Source organism: Pteronotus mesoamericanus, unplaced genomic scaffold, assembly GCF_021234165.1.
Source record: "Pteronotus mesoamericanus isolate MK-2021 breed Mesoamerican mustached bat unplaced genomic scaffold, CSHL_Meso_final scaffold_85, whole genome shotgun sequence".
In the NCBI taxonomy this organism is placed as follows: Eukaryota; Metazoa; Chordata; class Mammalia; order Chiroptera; family Mormoopidae; genus Pteronotus; species Pteronotus mesoamericanus.
In genome coordinates, this window is record NW_026555329.1 from 37,509,885 (window position 1) to 37,533,559 (window position 23,675).

Below are 23,675 nucleotides of genomic sequence, written 5' to 3' on the forward strand. Positions count from 1 at the left end.
CAATGCACATCTATTCTAGGTACCCAATACTTAGGAATGAATGAAAGGGACAGAGGTACAAATTTGGATAAGCTGATATAAGTAAGTCTCAAATTTACAAGAGCTTTTTCTAGAAGACACCAGAGCTTATTCTAGAAGATACCAGAAATACAGAATATCAGACTTCCAAAGGAGTCTTACAAATGACTCTTTCTTGGCTCATTCCAGTCATAAACCCCAATATCATACAAAATGGGTAAGGGAAGGACAGGAGAATTCAGGGATGAGGGTGGAGGGAGCTTTAAGTTAATCTGCAACCCATTAACCAAATGTATTAACAACAATAACAAAAGCAGAAACAACTTAGAATCCCAGGCTCAGATGTAAATTTACATAATACATATTTACAGAATGGGATGCTCCTCAGTTTCAACCACCCCCTCCAAAAAATTTTTTCTCCCACAATGCCCACAGTATGTAAAGATTCGCAGGAATCTTTACATATTTCACCATGTCACACTGCCTATTAGTCATCTAATTTATTCAATTCACCTTATAAGAAATCTCTTTTAAAAATACAAATAGATCTAAAAAGCTGAAAATAATAAAATTTCATACATTAACATGGACTAAATAAAGTAGTTCTGATAAGGAAAAAAAAGAGTAGGCATTTTAAGATGAAGTCCTCAAGGACTGAGGCAGACTTAGGTAAGATTCTAGACCAGGGAGCTAGGGAAAACTCAACACTGGGAGGAGGGAGGAAGGAGGGGAGGAGGAAGGGAGACAGGGAAGGAAAACAGGAAAGAGAGGACATGCACGTCCATCAACAATATATGGTACAGAAAAAGTTTAACAAACAGCATTATGTTTTTATCATCAAAGTTTCTGGTGCGATGCAGTCTAGCTGATATAGCCAATGGCTCTAATGCATTTATAACATTCCAATATATAAATACAACACCCACTGATAAACATTGATTTTTCCCAATTTTTTCTATCACACAGTGCTACAAAGTTTCTGGGATTATTTTAAGCATAAGCTTATTTTTATTTAGTTAAATACTACTACTTATAAACCAGGCAATTATTAAACTTATACTAAAGCAAGGCAAAAAATAATTCCCCAAATAATGATTATTTGTATAAAACAAATTACTTGATTTTTAACTACAACTACAAATTAACCATCCAGCTATCAAAACTCAATCACAGAGATCCAAGGTGGGGGCAGATTAGGTGTAAACTGCACTAATGTCCTCCCGGGAGCAGACTGGAATTACAACTAAATTATATACAAATCATCCCGAATAACCAACTGAACACTAGCTGGAGAGAAGGGTTATAACCAAAGACAGAAGAAACAACACTGAGACTGGTAAGAAGTGCAGAGGCACAAGAGGGCTGGCTGGGCTCCCACAGGCGGCAGCTGAAGTTCCACACCGAATAGTGTCACAGGTATTTCAGTGACGGGAGTCGGGTGAGTTCTCCCTAAGAAGTGAGGGGTCTAAACCCCATGCCAGGCTCCCTAACCTAGAGCATCAGAACTTGGAAAGGCGCCCATGTAACATCCAGCTGTGGAAAGCAGTGGGGTTTCTGTCTGCCAGAGACAGAGAAGCAGTCACCACTTAAAGGGCCAAAGTATAAAATTTTGTGTACAGCCACTCACCCTGGGATCCAGTGGAGAGGCAGCAGAGCAGACTGTAATCACAATGAAAGAGTCTGGGGTTACGGTTCCGGGGAGAGAGCTGAAGGGTCAGCTGACAGGATACCTGCGCTGAGTCATCCCCCCCACACTACAGGAGCCATCCTTCTCAGGAAGAACACTCCCCTCCATGGAGCAACAGCTCAAAGGGAAGGAATAGCTCCTTTGGGTGGAGCTATCCCTCTCACCTCACCCTGTGGAGCGTAAGTCCCGCTAAGGTGTATAGCTGGAAGCTCTTTCAATGAATATACCTTACAGACAGCCTTCAGGAGCAGGTGGTCTCAGGGTTCTTTTAAGACTATTGCTGACAGGCCCTTGGGGCTGGTAACAGCAGCCTAGGTGTACAGCTTGGCTCTGTCCACACACCCTTAGGCCCAGCAGAGGGAGCATGTGGAGCTCCAAACAGGTTGTCCAGGGACAGCCATAGGCAGTGTCTGTCACAGGCCTACAACAGAGTCTTTGCAGATCTACCTAATACATAGGGGAAAACACACACACACACACACGCACACACACACGCGCACGCACACAGGCAGCCAAAATGGGGAGACAAACAGGCCCCAAATGAAAGAACAAGAGAATTCTCCAGAGTAAGAGCTAAATGAAATGGAGACAAGCAATTTATCAGATATAAACTTCAAAGTAATGATTATACAGATAGTCAACAGCAGGACACAGAAACCATTAAAAAGGACCAGTCAGAAATAACGAATGAAACATGTGAAGTAAGTAATACACTGGAAGGAATAAACAGATAAACAGTAGATTACACAAAGCAGAGGATCGAATTAGCGATTTGGAATACAAGGTAGAAAAAAACACCAATCAGAGCAGCAAAAAGAAAAAAGAATTTTAAAAAATAAGGATATTTTAAGAGACCTCTGGGACAACGTGAAGGACAACATCTGCATCATAGGGGTAACGGAAGGAGAAGAAAGAAAAGGGACTGAGAACCTATGTGAGGAAATAATGACCAAAAACTTCCCTAATCATGAAAGAAAAAGGCACACAAGTCCAGGAAGCACAGAGAGTTCTAAACAAGATGGACCCAAATAGGCCCACACCAAGACATAGCATAATTAAAATGGTAAAGCTTAAAGACAAGGAGAGAATCATTAAAAGCCACAGGAGAAAGGCACTTTAGTTACCCACAAGGGAGCTCCCTTGTCAGAAATCAGACGTCATGTGATTTCTCAACAGAAACATTTCAGGACAAAAAGGATTCATATGAGAAAGTCATAAAAAGCAAGAACCTACAACAAAGGCTACTTTACCTAGCAAGGCTATCAGTGAAAAGTGAAGGAGAGATAAAGAGCTTCTCAAAAAATACAATTAAAAAAAAGAAAGAGCTTCCCAGACAAGAAAAGAGAAGTAAAACTGTCATTATTTGTAGATGACATGGTACTGCATAGAGAGAATCCTAAAGAGTCCACCAAAAAGCTACCAAAACTGATAAATGATTTTAGTAAAGTAGCAGGACACAAAATTAATATCCAGAAATCAGTTGTATTTTTATATGCCAATAATGAACTATCAGCAAGGGTGATTAAGAAAACAATTCCATTCACAACTGCTTCAAAAAGATTAAAATACCTAGAAATAAATTTAACCAAGAATGTAAAAGACCTATACTCAGAATATTTTAAGACACTGAAGGAGGAAACTGAAGAGGATACAAATAAGTAGAACCATATTATCTTGTTCACGGATAGGAAGAATTAACATCATTCAAATGGCCATACTACCCAAAGCAATCTATCTACAGGTTCAATGCAATTCTTATCAAAATACTAATGTCATGTTTCACAGAACTAGAACAAATATTCCAAAATGTATATGGAACCATAGAAGACCCTGAATAGCAACAGCAATCTTGAGAAAGAATAACAAAGTTGGAGGAATCATGTTACCTAATAGCAAACTATACTACAAGGCCTTGGTAATCAAAATAGCATGGCAATGGCACAAAAACAGATATATAGATCCATGGAACAAAATAGAGAGCCCAGAAATAAACCCATGCCTTCATAGTCAATTAATATTTGGCAAAGGAGGCAAAAACACACAATAGACTAAAGATAGTTTATTTAATAAATGGTGATGGGCAAATTGGACAGACACACGCAAGAAAATGAAACTAGGTCACCTTCTTCTGCCACATAAGAATAAACTCAAAATGGATCAAAGACTTAAATGTTAGACTCAAAACCAGAAAAAGACTAAAAGAAAACACAGCCAGTAAAATCTTGGACTTTTCTTGTAGCAATGTTTTTTCTGATGTATCTCCTCAGACTAAAATTACAAAAAAAAAAAAAAAAGGAAACAAATGGGACTACATCAAACTTAAAGGTATTTTTGTACAGCCAAGGAAATCATCACCAAAATAAAAAGACAACCCATAGAATGGAAGAACGTATTCACTGCTACATCTGATAAGGGGTTAATATCCAAAATTTATAAAGAACTTAAAACACCAAAAAAACAAACAATCCAATGTAAAAAAAAAAAAAAATGGGCAAAGGGCCTGAACAGACACTCCTCCAAAGAGGACATACAGAAGGCCCAGAGACATATGAAAGGATGTTCATCATCAGAGAAATGGAAATTGAAATCACAATGAGATACCACCTCAAACCTGTCAGAATGGCTATCATCAATAAATCAACAAACAAGCGTTGGTGAGGATGTGGAAAAAGGGGAACCCTTGAGCACTGCTGGTAGGAATGCAGACTGTTGCAATCACTGTAGAAAGCAGTATGGAGTTACATCAAAAAAATTAAAAATGGACTGCCTTATGACCCAGGAATTCCAATTCTGGGAATTTGTCCGAAGAAATGTGAAACACTAATTTGGAAGAATATACACATCCTTATGTTCAATGCAATGTTATTTACAATAGGCAAGTTTTGGAAGCAGCCCATCTGTCCATCAGTAGATGAATGGATAAAACAATTATGGTGCATTTAAACAGTGGAACATACTCAGCTGTGGGAAGGGGAAGGGAGGGGAGGGGACAAAGAGAGGGGAAGAAAGAAAATTTTAACTTTGCCACAGCATGGATGAACCTGAAGTACACTATACTAAATGAAGTAAGCCAATCAGAGAAAGACAGATACCATATGATTTCACTCATATGTGGAGTCTAATGAACAATCTGAACAAACAAGGAAAATAGAGACAGACTCGTAGATAGAGTAGGCTGACAGCCCCAAGTGATAGGGGGAGGGGGTGCTGAAGGGAATGGAGAAATAGAGCAAAAGAAGAAAAAAGAAAAGAAAAAAACTCATGAACAGGACAACAGTGTGGTAATTGTGAGGGAGGGAGTGGAAGAGGATATAAAGGGATAAACAGTAATGGAAAAAATAAGAAATAATGTAAAACCTCAATCACAGCTTTAAAATGAACTATAATTATCATATAAAAGTAAAATTTGTATCAGTTTTTCAGGTTAAGAAGCATATAGAGAGGACATAAACACAAAATGTTTACTTTTGGAAGAAATCAAATGTACCTTGTTTATGGCTTGTACTACTTTTACTGAAATGTTCTTAAAAATAAATTCAGATATTGATTTGTTGCCACCTACTGGTTAAATTCATATTGAATATCATTTCCTATCTAATATTTACTGTAGTTAACATAAAACAGAGTGGAAAATATCTTAGTAATGCTCTTTATAAAAATTTTACTGAACTACTTTGATAAATTCAGCCTTGGAGAAGTTTTTAAACCTCTATCATGTGTTAATGCTATCTTGATTTTTAACAATATCCTCACATAAAAATGTACATTAGTGGCCCTGGCTGGTGTGGCTCAGTGGATTGAGGGCCAGTCTGTGAACCAAAAGGTCACCAGTTCAATACGCAGTTTTAGGGCATATGCCTGGGTTGCAGGCGAGGTCCCCAGTTGCGGGTAAAATGGTTTAAAAATTTTTCATCAGTGTATTGGAATATGTCAAAACTAAAATACCATCGTAATTTGTGAGAAACATAAAGCCTTTATTTAATTACTTTCAGAACGTTGTTTTCTTTACAATTCAAATATTTATATGTGCCAGTTTTCCAGAACATTGGGATTATAGCACTTAGAATATTACCATCTTTTCACAAAATTTTTAAAAAGTCCATATATCACTTTCATTTATTTTGCATTTTAAATATGTTACTCTATAGCAGTCCCCACTCCTTCCTCTTTTTTTTTTTTTAACACACTGTTCCTTCAAGTTCATCGCCCCATGGACCTGTTTTTGGATCCCAATTCTAACAAATCATCAGTAAAAAGTAATTGTGGAAATGTAAACATACATAGGGTTTTAGATGACAACAAAGAACTTTGTCAATTTTATTAGATATAACTGCATTGTGGTAGAAGAAAATATCCACAGTGACTGACTGCGATGGACTGAATTGTGTGCCCCTAATGGGAGCCCTAATCCCCACTGTGATGGTATTTGGAGATGGGGCCTTTAGTAAGTATTCAGGCTTGGAGGAGGTCATAAGGGGCCTTATGATGGATGGCCTTAGTACCCTTTCAGGAAGAGAGATCAGAGAGAACTTAACTATCTCACTTTCCAAGGTGGACTCAGCGTCAAGTAGGCCATCTGCAAGCCAGGAAGAGGGCCCTCACCAGAGCCTGACCAAACTGGCACCTTACCTTGGACTGTGAGCCTCCAGAGCCCTGCGAAAAAGAAGTATATTTCTGCTGTTTAAGCCACCCAGTCATTGTAATTTTATTATGGCATCCTGAGCTAAGACAGTAATGCATATGAAAGTGTATAAGGATGAAATAACGTATCTCTACTTTTAAATATATTCACAAAAGGGAAAACAGATACAAAAAATGGAGCTAATTATAGTAATTGAATTAAATGACAGGTACTTGAAGTTTAATATGCTATTAGCTCAACCTCTAACTTTGAAATTTCTCTGTAATTGCTGTAACCAAAATATTAAAATAAATTTTTATTTAAGATAAAGTACTAATCTTATTATGAGGCAAAAATAAATGACTTGAAACTTTACCTTGAGTAAACTGTTATAAGGTTTTTAAAGTGGTCTGTCTCACCTAAGTATCTCAGGCACTGATATTAACTGCTCATGTTCCAATTAATTAAGTTGTCCAGGTTATTTACCTGCTTAAATGTCCTCAATCACAAAAAAGAAATTATTATTTTTGGACCCTATTGTAAATAGGATTTTTGAAATTATATATCCAATAGGTTATTGTTGAAATTTTTTAATTATTGATCTTTTTTGTTTGTTTGTTTGGAACAGTTCACTTTCTTTAGCTCTCTCTGATTATAATAATATTCAAAATAGTCTTAGATTTTTCAAATAGTCTATATCATCTGAAAATACATTTGCATCTTAGTTTAGTTTTCTTGTCTGACTGCACTAACATTTCCAGAATAACACTAAGCAACAATGAGAAAGAACAGTCAACCAAATCTTGTTCAAATTTATAACATTTACCATGATCATGGCTTTCACTTAAAGACTGTTTTTTTTTCCTAATGATTTTACGAAAGTGTCTTTCTATTCCTGTTTTTACAAAGAAATTTGTAGAGACATATTCAAACGTGCTCCTCTAATCCATTCTTGCATTAATTAGTCATGGAAGTCCTGTTCTCCAGCAAAAACTAGTAAGTAATAATTTCATCTATTATGTATAACCCTGGTCATCATTGTATACAAATAGTATTTAACATTTCATGCCAAAAACAAAAAAATACCCTCAAGATTCTAAACAGAGGTATACAAGGCCATTTTCTCTTTTAGTAAAAAAATTCCAGACTAGTTTTGGAGTTCATGTTTATTTCAGTCACCTCAAATGATATTTTTTAGACCAGATTTATACTTACAAAATAGCCCTTCACTGGAAAGAAAATCAAAGAAATGTAATGGCAAATCCAGGTAAAATAATATGTATAAAAAGTGCATACCTATCAGTTTTTAAAACAATTCTGAGCCCTCTGCCTAAGCTACTTGGAAGAAAGGTTAAACATCAATTTGTTATAGTCAACTTCATTTGGGAAAAAAAGAGGAAAAGTTAGAAAGTTACAGGGGAGCTCACAGAACTAAAGACAGGCTAAAGATCTAGGGACAAAAAGGTTAGGAAGCAAGCATCCCAGATAACCTCCACTGTTCCTGGGGGGCAGTTCTCTAGTCACTGGGTACAGGATTCAAATTCCAGGAAGGGAACACGACGTTTAGATTGTCAGGTGCCTGCCTCTTGGCTAAGAAAGAACAGAAGAGACCCTCCATTCCCCCTACTGGCACTTCCCCTAGCATTCTCAATGGTGCACAAGTCAGAAAAATGAAATTAGGTTATTCTATTCAAAAGCTAATGAATGATGAACAGCAAAGAACACATGCCTGCCAAGCAAGGTGAAGCTACTGTATTTTGAAATATGACTTTTGTAACTGATATTAAGGAAATCAAAGACCTTTGACATAAAGTAGTAAAACCAGATAAGAAATATGTAACCCAAGAGAAAGTAGACAACAGTCCAATTTCTTTTTTTTTAATTATGGAGAGACTTTTATATTATGAGACGGAAAGAGGACCAAAAACAGAAACGGAAGGAAATTACAAAGGAAACTGAGTACAAAATATTAAAAGTTATGGGAAGAACCAGAAAACAGGTATCCAGGAAGTAAAGAAAGAATTCCAAAAGGAACCTAGTGATCTACCATGTCAAGTGTTGCTGGAAGGTCAAATTAGCTAAGAACTTAAGAATTCATTAAATTTAGTAATTAAGAGGGTTTTTTGACCTTCAGAGTTCTAACAAACATTAAGGATTAATCAATTAATTAATTTTTATATAACAAACATATACAGCATTTACTGCCAGGAGCGGTTCTAAAAGCTTTACAAGTATCAACACATTTAATCTTCACAATAACCCGTAAAGAAAGAATAGCATGATTCCCTTTTTACAGGTATGGAAATAAAGGCACAGAGGTGTTAAAAATTTGCTGAAGGACACACAGCTAGCAAATAATGAAGCTATGTTCAAAACCAGGCAGTCTGACTCTAGAATTCACCCTTTTAACCACTACTTAAACAAAATAAAATAGAGTGAGCTTTTTTTGTGTATGGCAGCAATTTAATTAAACCCGTTTATAGGATATGAGAAAGGAGATAAGGAAAAGAAAGGCATTAAAAATAAAGGAAAGAGAATAGAAAATAAATCAGTGAACACACTCCCTATTCCAAAGGCAACAGAAAAGACGGAATCAGGAGTACAATTGGAGACACAGTTAAGATAGCAGCGTAGGTAAACATGGCTGCCTCCTAACACAACCAAAGTTGCAACTAAGCTATAGAACAACCATCACTCAGGACCATCAGAAACTGAGCTGAATGGAAGTTTTACAACTACGGAATTAAAGAAGAAACCACACTGAGACTGGTAGTAGGGGCAGGGCCCCAGAACAGGTTGGTCTCACACCAACATGTGGTGGATAGAAATCAGCAGAGATATCTCAGGAGCAAGGGGTTGCAGCCTCACACCAGGTTCCCCAGCCCAGGGTTGCAGTGACAAGGTAAGTCTTCATAACTTCTCACTGTAAAAAGCAGTGGGGGTTGAAGCTGAGACAGAAACTTCTGGAATCCCAGGCAGTTCCCCTTAAAGGGCCCACACACAGATTTACTTACAATTCACTCCCTCTGAACTCCAGTACCAGGGCATTTCCAAACAAACAAGAGTCCCACACAAGATGGACCCAAAGAGGCCCACTCCAAGACACATCATAATTAAAAGATCAAAGGTTAAATACAAAGAGAGAATCTTAGCAGCAAGAGAAAAGCAGTTTATTACCTACAAGGGATCCCCCATAAGACTTGTCAGCTGATTCCTCAAAAGAAACTGTACAGGCTAGAAGGGATTGGCCAGAAATATTCATATTCAAAGTGATGAAAAGAAAGGACCTACAATCTAGACTACTCTATCCAAGAAAGCTATCATTTCGAATCAAAGAAAAGAAAAAGAGCTTCCCCTACAAGAAAAAGCAAAAGAAGCTCATCAACACCAAACCAGTACTATGTGAAATATTAGTCTTCTTTCTTTAAAAAGATGATTAAAAATATGAACAATAAAACTGCAATAATTACATATCTATCAACAATTTAATATAAAAATAAAATAAAACAAACAAGCAGAACAGGAACAGAATCATAGATACACAGAATGTTTTGATGGCTGCCAGATGGAAGGGGGATCGGGGTGATGGGTGAAAAAGGTGAAGAGATTAAGAAGTACAAACTGGTAGTTGCAGAATAGTCATGGGGATGTAAAGTACAGCATAGGAAACAGAGTAGCCAAAGAACATACATGCGGGACCAAAGACATGGACAATGGTGTGGAGACTGCCAGAGGAAGTGGGGGGCTTGGTTGAGGAGGACAAAGGGGTAACATTTGGGACAACTGTAATAGCATAAACAATAAAATGTAATTTTTTTAAAAGTGCGATTGGAAAAACTCATGTAGAATAAGACTGGAAATAAACATATACCAAAGGTAGAGTCTTAATAAATGAAAAACTTCCAACATATTACACAAGCTTTCCCAGGTCTCACCTTCAGGCTGTGGGTATTAATAGGAATTACATTCATAACAATAACTAAAATTTTAATAGTTTATACTCCCATGTTTTTTGAAGTATATTCAACCACCTCAAATACGTTTTCCCTAATACTTCCAGGGTGGGGACGGTCTTTCAAAAACGTAATCACCAACAATCCAGTTAGTTGCCATGTATAACCTGGTATTTCTTTCCTTCTCCTCTGGTCTCTTTTTCTTAGTAGCATCATGTCTTCCAGTCTCCATCATCTTCATTTATTGATATGATCATGTGATTTTTCTTCTTTAGCTTACTAATATGGTGGATTACAAGAACAGAATTTTTAATCACCTCTTTAATAAAACACAAATCAAATATCTTGCTTCCTTGGAAAGATTTCTTTGAACATAGTTGCTGAATTTTACATGGGAGCCCCATAAAGATATGAAGCCTCCAGTTCAATTTCTCAATAATCCTCCATTTCCTCACTTCTTTCTGACTGCCATGCAGAGATATAATTAGACATACCTTGCCAAACTGTATAAAACATCCAAACTGAATTCTTTCTTTATCAATCTTTCCCTGGACTCTAAGACATAATTAAATGATCTCTTTCCAAAGGCTATCCTTTGTGAGTTTATGCTTATTTAAAGTAAACAATTTGAAGAATGTATGATACAGTGTCATTCAATTACTGCCTGCCATGGACTACTCTAAACACTTTCCACAGAAACCAAATTAACCCTCACAGCAATTTCAACCAATCAGGGGGGGATTTTTATGCCCCTCACCTACCACACCCAATGCCCATGGACATCCAACAATGTCTGAGGACTTTTTCATTGTGAGGCTGAGCAGCTAAGACTGGCATCTATAGAGCCAAGGTCAAGAAATAGTACCTATAAATCATTTTTCATTTTACTGATGAAAACAAGTTCAGAGGTTGAGTGATTTTTGCCCAATCTGTGTCATAGAAAAAAATGACAAAGTTGCAATTTAAACCACAACCTAATTCTAGAATTCACAATTATAACCATGATTTACGTAAGCTATAATTATAATAAAGTAAAAAAATAAATTTTTAAAAAGATACCAGTAATATCATCAAAAATATTAAATATTTAGGGATAAATCTAATAACAGATGTGTAAGACCTGTACATTGAAAATTATGAAATGTTGCTGAAATTAAAGACAACCTTAATGAATACAGAAATATATCATGCGCAAGGACCAAGACTCTCTATTGTTAAGATGTCTATTCTCTCCAAACGTATCTATAGATTCAACATAATCCCAATCAAGACAAGCACTTTTTGGTAGAAACTGATGAGCTGATCCTAAAATTCATGGAGAAATACAAAGGACCCATAATTACAAAAGGAAAAAAAAACCTTTGATAAAGGATAATTTTGGAGGACTTATACCCCCTGACATCAAGAGTTATTCAAGCTACAATAATCAAAACAGTGTGGCATCAAGACAAAAAGGTCAATAGAATATAGAGTTAAATCCATAAATAGAACACAGTTAATATTCAACCAAAGTGAAAAACCAATTCCATAAAGAAAGGAATAGTATTCTCTATAAAAAGTCCTGGAAAACAAAAAAGTTCTGGAAAAACTGGATACCCATTTTTAAAAAAGAAAAATTATCTTTGGTGCACAAGGTTAATTTATGTGTTTCACGTACAAAAATTAGCTTAAAATGGGAAAAATAAAGCTAAAACTATAAAACATTCAGAAGAAAACATAACATTATTTTTGTGAGACTGAGCTGAGCAAAGATAGCTTAAAATCAATACCAAGCCCTGGCTGGTGTGACTCTGTGGACTGAATACCAGCCTGCGAACCAAAGAGGTGCCAATTAGATTACCAACCAGAGCACAAGCCTGGGTTGCAGGCCAAGTACCCACTGAGGTGTGCATGAGAGGCAACCATTAACCAACATTTCTCTCCCTCTCTTTCTTCCTCTTTTCCCTCTCTCTAAAAATAAATAAATAAGATCTTCTTTTAAAAATCAATACCAAACACATATGCATAAGAGAAAATTTTGTTAAACTGGACTTCATCAAAATAACAGCTTCCGTTCTTCAAAAGATTGTCAAGAAAATGAAAAGACAAGCCACAGAATGGCTTATAAATCACATAACTGATACAGGACTTGTACCCAGAACACGTAGAAGAATTCTCAAAGCTCAATAACAAGCAAACAACCCTTTTTGTTTTAACTGTTGAAAAACTTAAACAGAATTCTTCCCCAAAGAAAATCTAGAGATAGCAAATAGGCACATGAAAATATGCTCAGCAGCATTACTTACTAGAAAATGCAAATTTAAACCATGAGATACAACCACACACCTATTAGAACACCAAAATTTTTTTTTAAATACTGGCCATGCCAAGCATTGGCAGGGATATGAAGGAAATGACACTCTTAAACATATCTGGTGGGGAGAAAAACGGTACAGCCACTGTGGGAAACATTAGGCACTTGCAGAAAAATAATTTAAAGGTACACTTATTATATGATCCAGTCATCCCCCCATCTATTTACCAGAGGGCAATGAAAACATATGTCCCTATAAAGACATAGACATACATGTTCACCACAGCTTTTTTTTTATTCTCACCTGAGGACATGCTTATTAATTTTAGAGAGAGGGGAAGGAAAGGGGAGAGAGGGAGAGAAACAACTGTGTGAGACAAAAAGATCCATCAGTTGCCTCTCTCAAGTGCCCCAACTGGGGATGAACCCACAACCTAGGTATGTGTCCTGACTGGGAATGAAACCTGCAACTAGGTTCATGGGATGATGCTCCAACTGAGCCACACCACCCAGGGCACCGCAGCTTATTTATAAAAACCAAAAACTGAAAATAAAGGTCCATCAACGAATATAAACAAGTTGTGATTTGTCAATACAATGTGATCCCACTCAGCAAGAAAAAGGACTAATTAAGGAAAATACTGACACAATGGATAAACCTCAAAATAACTATGCTGAATGAAAGCAAGATACATAATACAGGATACATAATGTATAGCTCCATTATGTAAATTTTAGAAAATGCAAACTAAGCTATGTGGATAGACAATCAGTGGTTATATAATAAACTGGAGTAGGGAAAACAAAGGGACAGAAGGGAAAAATTAAAGTGGCAGGAGAAAACTTTTGGGAATAATGGAAATGTTTATAATTAAGATTGCAGTTACGGTTTTACGAGTGTATTCATATATTAAAAACATAAATGTGTGCAGTTTATTGTATGTCAATTATACGTCAATCAATGGTAAAAATCCAAAACAAAAACAAAGTATGAAGAAAACACAAATGAAAATAGAACTAGAAATTTGGGTTCATTTTCAACATTTTCATTGTTAAAATATGCCAAATAAAGAAAATGTGTACCATTTATTTCATATCTCATGTAATTCCAAAAGGGTTTGTAGTAGTATATAATAAAAGTAGGATAATAAAACCATTCAACAAACCAGTAAAACTCTAACAAATCAGAATTGGAGAACAAGATTTCAAGAAGTGCAAAAAGGAAAAGAAAATGATGTGTAAAATTTACTTCTTTCCTAAAGTAAAGCAAATTTTAATCTTGTTCATCAAAATATCACTTTGCATATACTATAATTTAACACAACTTATTTTATAGCCCCTCATTTTTCATCCTCTTTATTGCATGTGTCAGGAGTTTTGTTTCCATTTTCAAATTCTTTCTTTTCCTACTGCTATTGTCCAAAGCCTGAAGTCTCACCAATTCAAATAATTTCTGGAATAAAGCTGAATTTGTATTACTATAACAGCATCTTAGTTTACCTTACTACCTCAAATGTCTCTTCATTCCAATGCATTCTAGAAAATTCACTTTCCTGATGAAAAATCTTAAAATTACGGATGCTCAAGCCACACACCAAGGCCTTCCAAAACCTGCATTCACTTCATCCACACCTGTAAACCCAGCCATAATCATCTACCTCAGATTCAGTGCAACTTGGACACAGAATCTCTGGGAGTAGGACCAAAAGAGTTTTAGTCCAGATGAATCTTGTAAGTAATAAGATTTTAAAACCTACTGGTGTAAGAAAGGATCTTTCATAATATAAACATTGCCTAGCTACCTAGTCTCATCTCCCAACACTTTCCACAAAGACATTAAATTCTAGACATACCAAATTTGTTTGTGGAATCGTCTTGTTCTCTTGACTCCATGCCTTTTTACACATGCTGCTGTTTTCACTGGAACTTTAGACACTTCCTAATCCTTCCACACAGCCCCCACATGCCCCAACTATAGATCTGACCTGAATGTGGAAAAGCAGCTAAGCTCCCAATCAACAAAGGAAGAAGGAAGGATAATAAAATGGTATGCAAGCATAGAACAGAAAAAAAGCAGACAGAGCTAAAAAGAGTCTAGGGAATAAATTCATTTGCTGAAGCCCAAGTACAAATGACATCGTTTTAAATGTGTAACCACCCTTTGCTAAGGGGCCTGAAGACACTTTGTCCAAGCCCAAACCTGCTCTCAAGGAGCCTTGAAGGTAAAATGTTTCACAAGTTAATAAACTAAAGACCGTAGCGAAGCAGTGAGAGAGGTTAAGGAAGATGGGTAGAAGCCTTCGATGATGCATGAGTCTCAATAAAACTACTGCAAAATGGCAAACATGTGTACAATTCATAATAATTAGGATTATTGTAAAATACAGTATTTTAGCAGTCCCTAAGTCTTAAAAATGGGACATGTAGGAAAGGCAATGGATAGATGTTTCTCTCCCTCCCTTTCTCCCTTCTTCCTCCTCTAAAAATAAATAAAATCTTTAAATGTATTTACAGTATTAAAGATGGAAAAAAGAAAAAAACTTCTTCCTGGGTTGACTCACACAGGGTTTTTAAATTTTTACAACCATTCAAGAAATGAGTATATTTCATAATCAGTTACTATTTCAACCTCCTTATTAAATTTAAACTACTCTTAACTGTATCTTTAACATTCCTAACTGCAATATTTCATTGTCCTGGAAAGTGAAGAATTCTGAACATCATTCTGATTATGACATAACTCTACTTCAACGACTCCTCTTTGTCATCTCTGCCCAGAGCCTGGCATATAGAAAGCGTTCAAATAATTGTTGCATGAGAGGTCAACGATCTCTAAGTCTCTCCAGTACCACCAAAACAACATAAAAGCCATATTCCAACTCACGACTATAGGTATTAATGGAGCTTCAAGTTTCTGGGGCTCTTTTTTTTTTAAGAACCAAATGTTTATTTATTTACTTTTTTCTTCATCCTTACCCAAAGACATGCTCATTGATTTTACAGAGAAAGGAGGGAAGGGACAAAGAGAGGAAGAGAAATATCAATGTGAGAGAGAAATATCATTTGGTTGCCTTTCGTACACACCCTGACCTTGGACCAAACCAAAGTCTAGGCATATGCCCTGACTGGGAATCAAACCCGCAACCTTTCATTTTGCAGGACAATGCCAACCAACTGAGCCATACCACCCTGGGCTCTGCTGCTCATTTTTTATGGCACTCTTAGAAAGTAAATGGTGGCTGCCAAGGGTAGAGTGAAGGGAAAAGGGGGAGTTGTGCTTAAACGTGTGTAGAGTTTTGTTTCTGAAAGATTAAAAAGTTCCAGGATTGTGTCACACAAAAACGTGCAGTCCTAGCTGCATGGCTCAGTTGGTTGGAGCACTGTCCCGTGCACCAAAAGGTTGTCAGTTCAATTCCCAGTCAGGGCACGTGCCTAGGTTGCAGGTTCAATCCCACACTGGGGCACATTTGGGAGGCAACCAATCAATGTTTCTCTCTTACATTAATGTCTCACTCTCTCCCCATCCTCTTCCTCTCTCTCTAAAATCAGTGACAACATGTTCTCAGGTAAGAATTTAAAAATTGTGCATATAGTTAACACTACTGTACTGTACACTAAAAATGGTTAAGATGGTAAATTTTAGATTGTGTTTATTTTCCACAATAAAAAAAGTATAAAAAGTATAAATTCTCACAGATGACAGAAAACTGGCTGTAAAGCAAACCTGATACAAGTTTTGATATTTCTCTCTCACATTGGTATTTCGCTCTTCTCTTTCTGCCTCCCTCTCCCTCCCTCTAAAAATAAATATTTTTTTAAAGAGAGAACTTAAAACTCTTAATGCACAAATTATTTACAATGATCTCCAAAGAGGTATTCACAATATTTTGCTGCTATTGAAACTTTCTTTTAAATATTATATGAAATAAGCTATCTGGGAACCTTCACAAAGATATGTACGACAAATATATTTTAACAATACAGAGTCAATTTGTACGTTTCAACTGTAACAAATAGCATAACAATAGCAGTGCAATAAATCTTCATTCATTCATCTTAAAAATTGAAAATCAAATGGTTTTCGCAGCAGTGCCTCGCAAGAAAATGTTTAACAAAACTCTGGTGTCTGATAGTACAGAGTATAAATCCGGGAGTGAAAAGTTCTGGAGATGGATGGTGGCGATGACTGCAAAACAATGAGAATGTATTTAATGCCCATGAGCTGTGGGTACACTTAAAAATGGTTAAAGTAATGTCTTACTTACGTATACTTCACAATAAAAACAAACTCTGGTTTCAATAAGAATTAAGAGGTTTTATATATGTCATTAGCACTATTAAAGAAAGTCACGTGCAGCAACTTGCAATTACTTCTAAACTATCACTAACAAAGACATCCCAAAGGTCTCAATTATTCATAAAAGATACAATTACATGATAACCGGAAATTTTCCTTCAAAACATAAAATTAGAAAAAAACATTTTCAAATTGTTTCATACAAATGACATACATCAATAACAATGAGACTATAACTGACAAACTTAGTAAGTCACTACTTGGTACAGAATATTTTGAAATATTTTCTAACCAAACTAGTCCTGTAAAATCAGGTGATATATTTTTAAAAACAAAAGGTTCCCTTTAAAGTAACATATTTGAGCTTGCCATGAAGTAATAGGGAGGCGGGGGGCAGGGTAATAGTCACATTAAAATATAACCATACCTTAATGCCCTATATAATCAGGAATCCTTCATAAATACCCATGTGAAAGTCTAGGGCCAAATACTGGCTAAAGTCCAAGAAAGAAATAGCAGAATAGATACAACCAGAAAGAAAGAGTCCTAAGGTTATGATTTATTAGGTAATACCTGGCCTAATATGTGCAGGTGTTATGCTAAATATATCACATGAATTCTTATTTAATCCTCACAGTAACACCATGAGATAGATATTTTCATTAATCCTGTATTACAAATGAGGAAACTGAGGCAGTTAGGCTTAAAAAAACATGCTCAAAGCCCTGGCAGGTATGGCTCAGTGGATTGGCAGCAGGTCTGTGAACTGAAGGTCACTGGTTCAATTCCCAGGCAGGACACAAGCCTGGGTTGTGGGCCAGGCCCTGGTTGAAGCATGTGAGAGGCAGCCGATCAATGTTTCTCTCCCTCTTTCTCCCCTCCTTTCCCTCTCTCTAAAAATAAATAAATAAAATCTAAAAGCAGCAGCATGACCTGTACTAAAGGGCAATTTCTCAGTTTGTTTTGTCATCTGTAATATGACAGATAACTTCATTCTAAGTACCTTTCTCATTTTACAATACTCTCCTTACCTTTCCTCTTAGAGTCACCTTTAGGATTAAAGGGAAGAACATGTCCAGAACAGCATGATGCCTAACAGGCACTGAAGGTTAATAAATGTTCACTGTTACTTATCCTATTTCCTTAATCTGCCCTTCATTAGCAGCCCACCCCAGACTTACAACCATGCATTAAAAATCCCCAATTCTCTCCTTTCTGCACTACCCAGAGAGGGGCATAGTTCTCAGTTCCCAAGTAACTTACAGGAAAACTTTCACAATGTCCAGAGACCTTGATGTCCTGCAAATGAAGGAAGAGGATGTCCTCAAATTCCTTGCAGCAGGCACCCACTTAGGTGGCCTCAATCTTGACTTCCAAAAGGAACAGTACACTACAAAAGGAAAAGTGATGGCATCTACACTATAAACCTGAAGGGAACCTGGAAGAAGTTCTGCTGGCAGCTCATACCATTGTTGCCACTGAAATCCCTGCTGAAATCAGGGTCATATAGTCCAGGGATACTGGCCAGAGCTGTGCAAACGTTTGCTGCTGACACAGGAGCCACTCCTATCGCCAGCTGCTTCACTCCTAGAACCTTTTCTAACCAAGATCCAGGCAGCATGCCAGGAGTCAAGACTTCTGGTGGTTACTGATCTCAGGGCTGACCACCAGCCTCTCACTGAAGTGCCTAATGTTAACCTGCCTACCACGCTCTGTGTAATGCACGCTCCTCTGGGTAATGCGGATATTGCCATCCCTTGCAACAATCAGGAGGCTCACTCAGTGGGTCTGATGTGGTGGATGCTGGACCAGAAGTTCTGTGCACGTGTGGCAGCATCTGTTGTGACCACCCAAGGGAGGTCCATCCAGCCTGATCTCTACCTCTACAGAGATCCTGTCACTACTAAAAAGGCTGGGACCAAGAAGGGATTTCAGGGTAAATGGACTTCGCTGGCTCCTGAGTTCACTGCCCCTCAGCCTAAGATCACTGACTGGTCTGACTGCCCTCTGTGCCTATTCAGCAGTTTCCTATTGAAGACTGAAGCACTCAGCCTCCCGCTGAGGACTGGTCTTCAGCCCCCACTGCCCAGGCCACTGAATGGGCAGGAACCACCACTGAGTGGCCTTAAACTCCTCTTCCACACACTTTTAATGCAATGGCAATAAGAGTGATGGAAAATAAACATTTTCTTTAAGAAAAAAAAAAACAATTCTCAAGAGGGAGCACTCTGTTATCCAACAAGGCTGTCCAATAGCTTTTTTAACTAGTCTTCATTTACTCCTCTGTTGCAATCAACACTCATTTAAAACAGTCCCTTTCATGGCTTTCAGAGAAAGAACTAATAACATGGTTCTCTTCATGTCTCTACTACTACTGCTACTCCTCCCCTTGTCCCCTCAAAATATAAGTTTAGCCTTGAAGTTTTCTCCTTGGACCTTCTCTCTGTCTCTCTCTCTCTCTCTCTCTCTCTCTCTTTCTTTTAGGATTTTACTTATTTTTAGAGAAAGGGGAAGGGAGGAAGAGAGGGAGAGAAACATCAATGTAAGAGAGAAGTATCAATCGGTTGCCTCTCACATGCGCCCCAACCAGGGACAAAACCCACAACCCAGGCACATGCCCTGACAGGGATCAAACGGGCAACCTTCCGCTTTGCAGGACAACAAAGTGGTCAGGGAAGTCCTTGTCTCTTAATTCTCACAGCTTCAATGAAGACCTTTTTGCAGATGACGGACTCCTAAATGTATGACAGACTCTCTCTCTCTCTCTCTCTCTCTCTCTCTCTCTCTCTCTCTCTCTCTCATCTGAGTCACAGATCCTGAATTCCCCAGTTCAGCAACCCCATATGAGTGTCTCACAAGTTATTCAAACTCAACAAAATCTGGATGTTTTGCCTCTCCCCCTAATTCCTTACTTTTTTCCCCTTCCACCCAACCAAACCCTGCTTCTTCTCCTGTAGTCATTAACAGACCAAAATCTTCCAAGAGAATGAGGTATCCAAAGTCATATTAAAATCCTCCCCCTTCCGTTTTCAACAAATGTATTCAGCACAAGCAGGACACAACTAACTCACAGTCTAGCATGCTTCTAATCACCTGCCAAGTTATAATAATTCCACCTGTACCCATTCACATATCCATCCTCTCCCTTCCATTCCTAACACAATCACCCATCCTCTCACACCGGATCACTGTCATAACATGCCAGAATTTATTTCCAAATTTTCAATCTCTGCCTCCATCGCAATCTGTTCTTCACATAGCTGCCTATTATCTTTCTTAAGTAGGTGATCGTGCTACTCAGCTCCTCAAAAGTCTTCAATGGTCCCCAATGCTTACAGAGAAGGTCAGTATTCCTTAACATTACCTTGATGGTGCGTGATGATTCTCCCACTCAGCTCACCTTCTGCACCCTGCTGTGCACTGCACATGTACGCCAAGACATTCAGGACCTCTCACTCTCTCCCTAACACTCACACCTGTTCACCAGCTATTCCCTCAGAATGTCATGGTCTCCACAAAAACTCCCCTGGTTAGTCATTAGAATAACTGATTCTTCCCGTATTTTACACAGCACAATGCCTGTACATTTATTTGCTTTTAATCCCTTCTACTTTTTATCACTGTTGGTCACTTAACTTGCCTGCCTCTTTGAGTAAATCATCAATCCCTGGCTGCCACTAATTAACTTGGCAATCTTGAGTAAGCTACTGCATTATCTGAAGTTCAACGTTCTCATCACTAAAATGAAGGGGTTAAATTAAGCAATTGCTAAAGAACTCCCAACTCCAAAGTTCCATTAAGGATGAGTCTTATTCATCTTTGATAAAAGCAGTAAGCACAGCTGTAAACTTGGACTGGGTAGTCAGACAACTGGTTCTGCAATCCACCAGCTCTCAACAATGGGCTACTGTTTAAAATCTCTGAGCCTCAGTTTCTCACCTGTAAAATGAGAATAATAGTGTTATCTGCTATAATTCTGTTTTTTATTTTTTAATTAACAGCTTTAGTCAGATATAATTCACCCATTTAAAGTATACAACTCATTGACTTTTAGTGTATTCAGAGTTGCACAACCATCACCACAATTTTAGAATAGTTGAATCACCCCAAAAAGAAACTTACATTAACCAACAATCACCCCTCATTTCCCCTCCCTCACAGCCTTAGAAAATCACTACTCTACTTTCCATCCCTGTGGATTTTCCTATTCTAAACATTTCATATCAGTGGTATAATATACTATGTAATTGTTTATGACTGTTTTCTTTCATTTAGCATAGCGTTTTCAAGGTAGAGCTATGTTGTACTATGTAACAGGATTTCGTTCTTTTTATTGCTGAATAATATTCCATTGTATGGCTATACTGCATTTAGTTAAAACAGTCATCAGTTAAAGGATATTTGGGTTGCTTCCACCCGGCCATTATGATTAATATTGATCTTTCAATTTTCAGTAACAGAAAACCCAACTCAACCTGGCTTACACAAGTTAGTGAAAGTCCTGCATGTAGCCCTGGCTTTAGACACAGTCAGGGTTTGAACATCATCATCAGGACTGTTTTTCTCCATTTCTTGGCTAGGCTCTGTTCTCTGTTCAGTTTCAGAATCTGCCCAGTGACAAAATGGCTTCAATCACTCCATTTCACTTCCTCAGAGTCAAGCCAATAGGAAAGCAAAAGCCTCTTCCAGATCCTCAAGCCAAAGCCCTGGAGTTAGCTCCAGGTGGGATCTCCAGCTGTGACCCACAAGCAAAAGACACTATCTGAAATAGGCCAGCCTCCATCCCTGGAGGGTAAGGGAAAACACGCAAATGATTAGAACCAAAAATAGACAAGAGATAATCCCCATATGAAAATTGAGGCCTCTTTCAAGTAGGATAAATAGATTTCAGACAAATGAAAATAACGAAAGCCCAATTCAAGAGCTGTTGTGAGAATTAAAGATGATAAATGCATATTAAGCATTCAGTATTATAAAATGTTCAACACACAGTAAGTACTTAATAAATGTTATCTGCTATATTAGCTATTATTTGTATTAGATAAAGCACAAGATTTGATGGAATTTAAAGGGGAAAAAAAGCCAATTTTATATAGCTCAATGTCATTTATACTCAGCTTAAAATTAAGGCATATCAAACCCATATTTGCTTTTTCATAGGGAAATGTTAAGACTGCATCTGTATCAAAAACAAGGAATGAACCCTGTCTGGATAGCTCAGATGGTTAGAGATCCTTCAGATACGCCAAGACTGTGGGTTTGATCCCCAGTCAGGGAACACAGAAGAAGCAACAAATGAACACAAGATTTATTTTCAAAATGTTTAAAACTTCAGGTTATAGAGTCAAGGATCTCTACTTTAAGAGGAATTTCTGTGGTCTTGTAGAAAACATGAGAGGCAAAATATAGCAAAGGGAGATTTCTGAGACCAGCAGTGCTACAAAGTATTTCCTACCCTAACAACATTCACCTCAGCCAGTCCTTCAGCAGTCAAAGTTCTCAACTCATTCTATTAAGAAATCATCTCATGAGGAAAACATCTCTTTGGGTTCTTAATATAAGCTAACAGGAACCCAGAATTGCCTTTACAAAAAGTGATTTTTCTCATTCATGCCCAACATACATTTATTTTATCCAGTAAGGGATATACCAAATGTTTATTTCCCTCTTAAACTCTGCCTAAACATGTTTTTAAAATAAAAAATAAATTTAAAAAACTAATCCTGGGATTACCTATTACTTTTATCATATCTTAGTCTCCTCCTTGTCCCCTTATTCCAGTTTCAAATTACAGACCTAATAGAGAATATCTCCAGGATGATTCCTAGATCTGACAGTAATTTCACTGCTCTAATTCACTCTAGAACCCATGCTTAGACAATGCATCTCCTATATATAACATAGGAGTTATTATTGAGAAAAAAAATTTATCCTGCCCAAAGTGAATATAGGCATAAACATGTTTAGATGTTTGAGAAAATTTTATAATTCCACTGCTTTCCTTTTTTCCTATTATAAAAATTCCTAAAATACAACTGAAACACCATAAAATAATTTATAGTGTCCACTTACCCAGTGTTTATTATACCTCACACACGATGTTAAATATTATCTCATTTAGTTCTCATATTTACTCTCTGAGAGGTAAATACTATTAGGATGAAGAAATTGAGGCTTAGGAAAAGTACGCAACTCATCTAACACCACTAACAGAAGTAATGCCTTCAAAACTTGACCCCTAGTCAGCTGCCTCTGACACCATTATCAGTCAGCCTCAGCAAAGAATATTTAAAGATAAATCAGACTTTGGAAAGACGGGAAACTATTACAACTTCAAATTCAGAAAGTAAAATAGCCTTTGCCTACCCAAAGTAACAGGATTCAAACTTTCAGAGAATAAAGTTACAAAGCCTCAGATCCTTTAAAGGTAAACTTATCCTCAAGTGTCCCTTAACTTGATCACAAAGACACTACAGGCGGTAGGCATCAGTGGAGCTAAGGGAAAGAGGGGAACAGTTCTATTACTGTTATATCTATAGGGTGCTGGTTATTATATAAATTTGCAGGGATGTCCAACCTTTTGGTGTCTCTGGGCCACACTGGAAAAAAGGTTGTATTGGACCACACATTAAATACACAAACACTAACAAAAACCAAAACACCTTGCAATATTTTAAGTAAATTTATGATTTTGTGTTGGGCCACATTCATAGCCATCCTGGACCTCATGAGGCCTGTGGGCCGCAGGTCGGACACTCCCAAAAGGATACTGAAAACCTAAGCCTCGCAGCAACTAAAAAAACTAA

The 23,675-nt window shown here is 37.3% G+C and overlaps 1 protein-coding gene and 1 pseudogene across 3 annotated transcripts in view; one reads left to right on the forward strand and one right to left on the reverse strand.

The window, feature by feature from the left end:
• SRPK2 (SRSF protein kinase 2) overlaps nt 1–23,675 on the reverse strand; it is a 223,180-nt gene that overhangs the window by 185,263 nt on the left and 14,242 nt on the right. The gene's annotated exons all lie outside the window — the stretch shown is intronic.
• LOC129062908 (40S ribosomal protein SA-like) lies at nt 18,148–18,998 on the forward strand (annotated as a pseudogene).